The sequence below is a fragment of the Nerophis lumbriciformis genome, linkage group LG23 (genome assembly GCF_033978685.3).
Source record: "Nerophis lumbriciformis linkage group LG23, RoL_Nlum_v2.1, whole genome shotgun sequence".
NCBI classification, from domain to species: Eukaryota; Metazoa; Chordata; class Actinopteri; order Syngnathiformes; family Syngnathidae; genus Nerophis; species Nerophis lumbriciformis.
This window is the reverse complement of record NC_084570.2, coordinates 37561523-37569160: the sequence shown is the minus strand read 5'-3', so window position 1 is coordinate 37569160 and position 7638 is coordinate 37561523.

Here is a 7638-nt window from a genome sequence, read left to right as displayed (position 1 = left end):
TAACTTTTTTTTTTCAACGCTTAAATGTCTAAATCAACTTCAGCTCTGTCTGTCAATACAAAGTTTTATTCTATTTTTTTATGTTTATGCACTTTTTGTGAAAGAAAACCCCGTTTTTTTTATGGTAAAAACACAAAACATATGCAAGAGTTTCCCCCTAAAACTGTTCAAAGTGGAGTATTTGACGTGAAGTAATTGGAGCCTTAAATGTGTTAATAATTCAAAACAACATTAATTTTGATTAGGGTTGCAAAATTCCGGGAATATTCAAAGTTGGAAACTTTCCATGGGAATATATAGGAATTAACGGGAAATTCATGGGAATAAACATTGAATGCAACATGCTAGATCTTGCAGCATGATTGTTAGCTAAAACAACCTGATTTAATACAAATTCAGTAGAATTTCAACCCTGCACTGTGCATTCCTCCATCACATGTGCAGTGCATTCTTCCATCACATGCACAGATAATTCCCAGCATGCTACACACTACAGCAGGGCTATTGAGGCCACACTAGTATTTGAGCCCAAGAACTTCATCCAGTCAGGTAAGTGTTGATGATATTACTGGGGTAAATATATTTGATCTATGGTATTTAAGTTTAATAGAGGTGTAATTGCTTGTTACTGTATGACTATAGACTACTCCAGCAGACTAGCTAGCTGTTCCTGTACTTGTTCAATGATTTTGGGGCCAATATCTCTAGCTAGCTAGGTTTATGTACCACCACAGTCTCATAATGAACCGAAAATATTTATTCGTTAGCCGTGATGCTAATTTTCTCTATGTTAAATCCTATTCATTTATGCTAACAACGTTAGCGATCTGAATTGACCTTTTTTGTGATCTGTAAAGTTCAACTAGCAAATACTAAATCAAAAGGTGTAGTTTCCTCTGCCTTCTGTTCTGCTAGCCATTCTGTTGTCATACAAGAATGTAGGTTATAGTTTGATTTAGCATGCTGATTGAGTGTTCATTTATTCATCGAGCCTATTTGTATTCATTTGTCCATCAGTAAAATGTTTTTAAAGACAACTCCAATTGTTTAGCTGACTATTTATATCTGTGTGTGGCATTGCATTAGTGTTTTACAAGAATAAATAAATACAAACAATATACCATCTGATGTGTGGAGACATTTCACCCCAACCAATGTAGGCAGAAAGGCGGTGTACATTTGCAAATACTGTGCAAAGAGCTACGTCAAAAATGCCACAAAGATGCAGCAGCATGTAGACAAGTGCCCAATAATATATCATTATTGTAATTCCGCATTAATTCCCATATATTCCCATTAATTCCCATGGACGGTGTTCAACTTTGAATAATCAAAAAATGGTCAATATTTCCAAACTTCCCGAGCTTAACTTCCCGTGGTAAATTTCCGGAAAGTTTCTGGAAATTTACCGGAAACTTTCCACCCCTTTGCAACCCTAATTTTGATTCTTTTTTTTTTTTTTTTTGAGCAATGTCGTTTAAAAAAAGAAAATCCTAGTAAAATTCTCAGAGATCCAAGAAAGGTCCCAATCATAAAGTGCTATAAGTAAGTCATACATTATTTTTTATCTTTATACTTTCAACCCATTAATTTTTTAGATCAACTTCAGATTGATTATAAGTTTTTTTTTATGTTTTAGTCAAAGAAAACTTCGTTTTTTAGGGCAAACACAAAATCTGCAATATTCCCCCCAAAATATTTTAAAATGAAATATATGTGAAATAATTGAAGCTTTGAATTTGCCAATAATACACAACATTTTGATTAATTATTATTATTTAAACAATGACAGTTTAAAATGATAAATACCACTTAAACTACATGATGCCATTTCCATGATCACTAGTGGTAATGTTGTGGCTATGTATGTGTGTAGTGTGCATATATATGTATATACTTATAATTTATGTATATACACATTCAATAAGTTTGTACATAGAGTGGACAGGTAGTTCTAGCTCAGAGTAATTTATGATTTAAAGAAAAGGGGTGGGATTAAATAAGTGTAAACTTCTTCTCACTCCTTTTCAAATATGTAATAAAAAAATAAATAAAAATAAAAAAGTTAATTGCTCATTTTGTTTTGTTTTTTTTTCGTTTTTTATTCTCCATTGTTTTCATTTTGATGTAATGGCTGTTAAGGCTATAGCACTGTATTGGATCAGGCTTGCTCTTGTTTTTTGGCATATTTGAAATTAAAATATATCAAATCAAATCAAATCAAGCTCTCAGGGATCCAATAAAGTCCCACTCATAAAGTGTTAAAAAATAAGTCATACATCATTTGTTACTTATTAATTTTTTAGATCAACTTCAGATCTATCTGTTGATTATACCCCCCCCCCCCCCCCCCCCCCCCCCGCGCCCTCTGTTTTTGTTTAGTTTGTTTTATGCACTTTTTGTCAAAGAAAACTTAGTTTTTTCATAGCAAACACAAAATATCCAATATTTCCCCCTAAAAATGTTCTAAGTGTAATATTTGATTTGAAGTAATTGTGTCACGGCGCGGGCTCGAACCCGCTTTTCCCCTGCAGCTGAGTCTGCCGGCACCTCCGCTGGCAACACGCCCCTGCTCGTGCTGAGCGCAGCAAGCCCACACAACGACAAGGCTGCAGGCAATCAACGCACCTGGGTCTAACGAGAAGGAGCTACATAAAGACCAGCGGACCCAAGGAACCTTTGCCAGAACGTCGCCAATCTTCACAGTAAGCATCACGTGGGTGACATTATTATCACCAGGAAAGATGAGGTCACCTACCTAGGTTCCATTCTAGAGGCTAATCTTTCCTGGGATAAAATGGCAACCAAGGTAATCAAAAAGGTCAACCAACAAACGAGATTTCTCTATAGAATCTCCTCTCTGATCAACAAAAGCACCATGAAGATTCTAGCGGGAACTCTCGTTCAACCCTTTTTCGATTACGCATGCACCTCCTGGTACCCTCGCACCTCCAAAACCCTCAAATCTAAACTCCAAACATCCCAGAACGAGCTAGTGAGATTACTTCTAGACCTCCACCCCAGATCCCACCTCACTCCTACCCACTTCTCCAAAGTGGGCTGGCTCAGGGTGGAGGACAGAGTAAAACAACTTGCACTGAGCCTAGACTATAAAATCCGCTACACCTCCCTGATACCGAAGTACATGTCAAACTACTTCCTTAACGTAAATGACCGCCATAACCACAACACCAAGGGGAGCTCCACTAACCACGTTAAACCCAGATTCCGAACTAACAAAGGTCATAGCTCATTCTCTTTCTATGCCACATCAATGTGGAATGCACTCCCTACAGGTATAAAAGAAAGGGCATCTCTATCCTCCTTCAAAACCGCAATAAAAGTACACCTCCAGGCAACTTCAACCCTAAACTAACACCCTCCCCGGATTGTTGTTAATAATCAAATGTAAACAATCAAATGCAGATATTTTTCTTATTACTTCTGATCTCTATCCCTCTCTCTATGACCACTACTTGCTGTCCATATCCTACCAAGTCAGACCTACACTGTTTCAATATCCATTTCTCTGTTCTCAATTGTTGATGACTGATGATAACAACCAAACCTAACCCCCCCACCCCCCTCCACACCCCGAATTGTAAATAATGTAAATAATTCAATGTATACACCCTGATGATTATCTTGTGTGATGACTGTATTATGATGATAGTATTTATATGATAGTATATATCTGTATCATGAATCAATTTAAGTGGACCCCGACTTAAACAAGTTGAAAAACTTATTCGGGTGTTACCATTTAGTGGTCAATTGTACGGAATATGTACTTCACTGTGCAACCTACTAATTAAAGTCTCAATCAATCAAACGTCTGGCACCCCTCCCTCGTTCCTCACTCGCCTTCTCTGTGCTTTTCCTTGTTCCCTAGTTCATGTCCCTTGTGTGTCCTGCAGTGTCTTCCCCATCATCTGTGATCGTGTGTTACCTCACAACCTCCATCCGGATCTCTGACTGCCTTCCTCGATCCTCCACCCCTGCTCGGACACGGACATCGCTGCCTCTCTCCAACCCTCGACTGCATGCTTGCCTCCCTTGGGACTGACTCTTCGCCTTGCCCCCTTAATTCGACGAAAGATCCATCCAACACGCACAGACAACAAACCCTGGTAATACTTACACGGTTAAATCTACACATCGTCCGCACTCATTCACTTGAAGTAGCATACACACTCCACACACTCATCAAAGGTTTCAATAAACCGCAGTTCTGCCTTGGTGTCGCCTCCTTCCCTTTCCCTGTACACAACAAATTGGAGCGTTAAATATGTCAATAATTCATAACGTTGGTTTTGATTCATTATTATTTTTTGAACAATGACAGTTTAAAAAAAAGTAAAAAAAAAAAAAAAAAAAAAGTACAATTCTCAGCATTTCAAAAGGGTTCCACTCATAAAGTGTTAAAAAATAAGTCGTATATCATTTATTTTTTATTTTCAATCTATGAATTTTCTAGATCAACTTCAGATTGATTATAAGTTTATTAATTTTTTTATGTTTTTGTTTGTGTCACCACCTGCTGCCACCTTGTGGTTTGTATTAAGTTTTCCTTTGTTGGTGCAGTTGACCTTGTTGACCTTAACTTCATTTCTCCTTCCCCTTAGAGTTCCTGTGTTCCCATTGTGGGCGGAGTTGTGAGACGTGCACAGCTGCTCCCAATTTACCCTGATGCTATTTAAGCAGCACCTTGGCAGCTGGATGGCACTTGGTGATTCCACTCCTCGGCTCTCCACTTCTGATGGCTTCCATGCTTCGTGTTTCTTGCAGCTTGTCATTCTGGCCACTCCCGGTGCCATCCAGCTTGGTGTCTACGTCGGCGGTAGCACGTCTTGCAACTCCGACCCAAGTTTGTTCTATTTTTATATATTATTTTTTGTTTTCTCTAGTGATGGGTTGATGAGGCGTCATGAAGCATTTCGACACATTGCAAAACTGTATTGATACTGCGTCGATACTGTGTCATTAAATACTGACATCTGCTGGACATTAAAAATCCCTACAGGCAACCTATGGACCGACTCAACTGACACTGATTTTATGCCCTAGTACAGGGGTCACCAACCTTTTTGAAACCAAAAACTACTTCTTGGGTACTGATTAATGCGAAGGGCTACCAGTTTGATACACACTTAAATAAATAAATATATTGTCATTTGTAAGTTACACGTAAGTGTGATTTAAACAAGAATAGCTAAATAAATAAATGTATATATATAAAAAAAAATTATTTCTGTCTGTCATTCCGTCGTACATTTTTTTTTCCTTTTACGGAAGGTTTTTTGTAGAGAATAAATGATGAAAAAAACACTTAATTGAACGGTTTAAAAGAGGAGAAAACACGAAAAAAATTCAAATAACATTTTGAAACAGAGTTTATCTTCAATTTCGACTCTTTAAAATTCAAAATTCAACCGACAAAAAGAAGAGAAAAAGTAGCTAATTTGAATCTTTTTGAAAAAATTAAAAAAAGAATTTATGTAACATCATTAGTAATTTTTCCTGATTAAGATACATTTTAGAATTTTGATGACATGTTTTAAATTGGTTAAAATCCAATCTGCACTTTGTTAGAATATTTAACAAATTGGACCAAGCTATATTTCTAACAAAGACAAATCAGTATTTCTTCTAGATTTTCCAGAACAACAATTTTAAAATAAATTCAAAATACTTTGAAATAAGATTTAAATTTGATTCTACAGATTTTCTAGATTTGCCAGAATAATTTTTTTGAATTTTAATCATAGTAAGTTTGAAGAAATATTTCACAAATATTTTTCGTCGAAAAAACAGAAGCTAAAATATTTATTATTCTTTACAATAAAAATTTTTTTTTTACTTGAACATTGATTTAAATTGTCAGGAAAGAAGAGGAAGAAATTTAAAAGGTAAAAAGGTATATTTGTTTAAAAATCCTAAAATCATTTTTAAGGTTGTATTTTTTTCTCTAAAATTGTATTTCTAAAAGTAATAAGAAGCAAAGTAAAAAAATAAATGAATTTATTTAAACAAGTGAAGACCCATCCATCCATCCATTTTCTACCGCTTATTCCAAGTGAAGACCAAGTCTTTAAAATATTTTCTTGGATTTTCAAATTCTATTTGAGTTTTGTCTCTTTTAAAATGAAAAATGTCGAGCAAAGCGAGACCAGCTTGCTAGTAAATAAATACAATTTAAAAAATAGAGGCAGCTCACTGGTAAGTGCTGCTCTTTGAGCTATTTTTAGAACAGGCGAGCGGGCGACTGATCCGGTCCTTACGGGCTACCTGGTGACCGCGGGCACCGCATTGGTGACCCCTGCCCTAGTATATACAATAATATAAACCAAGTCATTGTATTTCATTTAGGATTATTTCATATCTTCATTTCAATAAAAATATATTTTTATCTTTTTTAGATACAGTCAATAAATAATGTGAACATGTATCATAACATGGAAATCTAAGAGAACGTGTTGTGAATGATTGTGGACTGGGAATTGTTTTTATTTTATTTTTTTACACATTTTTATTAAAAAAAAAAAAAAAAGTTTTTCCGACGTATTACATTTTAGACGCTTTCTCTTCTTAGTTATTATTTCTCGGGCTGTAGAAAAGAGCCGCTCACAGGGCACAGAGGAGGCGTCAGTGCGACACAGTTCGCGTATTGGTCACGTGACCAAAACAGCTCATGATCGGTCACGTGACTTTCTAAAAGCGGTACGCGCACCGACACAGGGTTTCGCTCTATGAGCTCGACGCATGCGCCGATGCATCGGTGTTGCCGGACCCATCACTAGTTTTCTCCATGTTGCCCATTTTGAGTTCTCCTTTTTGCACCGTCGCCTTTTGTTCCCTCCAGTAAGGAGCGCCTTTTTGTGAGTACAATACTTCAGTAAAGAACTGTTCAACTCACCTTTTGTCTGCATCCTTGGGTTCCTCTCAAACTGTGTTATACAGAGCTGTGACACTATGCACTTTTAGTCAAAGAAATCTTGAGTTTTTTTTATGGAAAAAACTAAATCTGCAATATTCCCCCAAAATATTAAAGTGTAATATTTGATGTGTATTAATTGGATCCTTAAACATGTCAATAATTCAAAACATTAATTTTGATTCATTATTATTTAAACAATGAATTTAAAAATTAAAAATCCCACTTAAACTCTCAGGGATCCAAAAGGGTTCCACTAATAAAGTGTTAAAAATAAGTCATTGTTTGTTTTTTTTACTTTCAACCCATTCATTATTTAGATTAACTTCAGATCTATCCGTTCTGTTTGTTTTATGCACTTTTTGTGAAAGAAAACTTGGGTTTTTATGGTAAAAACACAAAATATGCAATATGTCCCCCTAAAAATGTTAGTGTAATATTTGATGTGAAGTAATTGGAGCCTTAAATATGTCAATAATTCATAATAACATTCATTTTGATTAATTATTATTTAAACATTGACAGTTTTAAATGAAAATTCCCACTTAAACTCTCAGGGATCACAAAGGGTCCCACTCATAAAGTGTTTTAAAAAAAAAAATAGGTCATTCATTATTTTATTTTTTTTACTTTCGACCCATTAATTTTCAAGATCAACTTCAGAATCACTATACGTTTTTATTACTTCTTTTTCAAATGTTTTT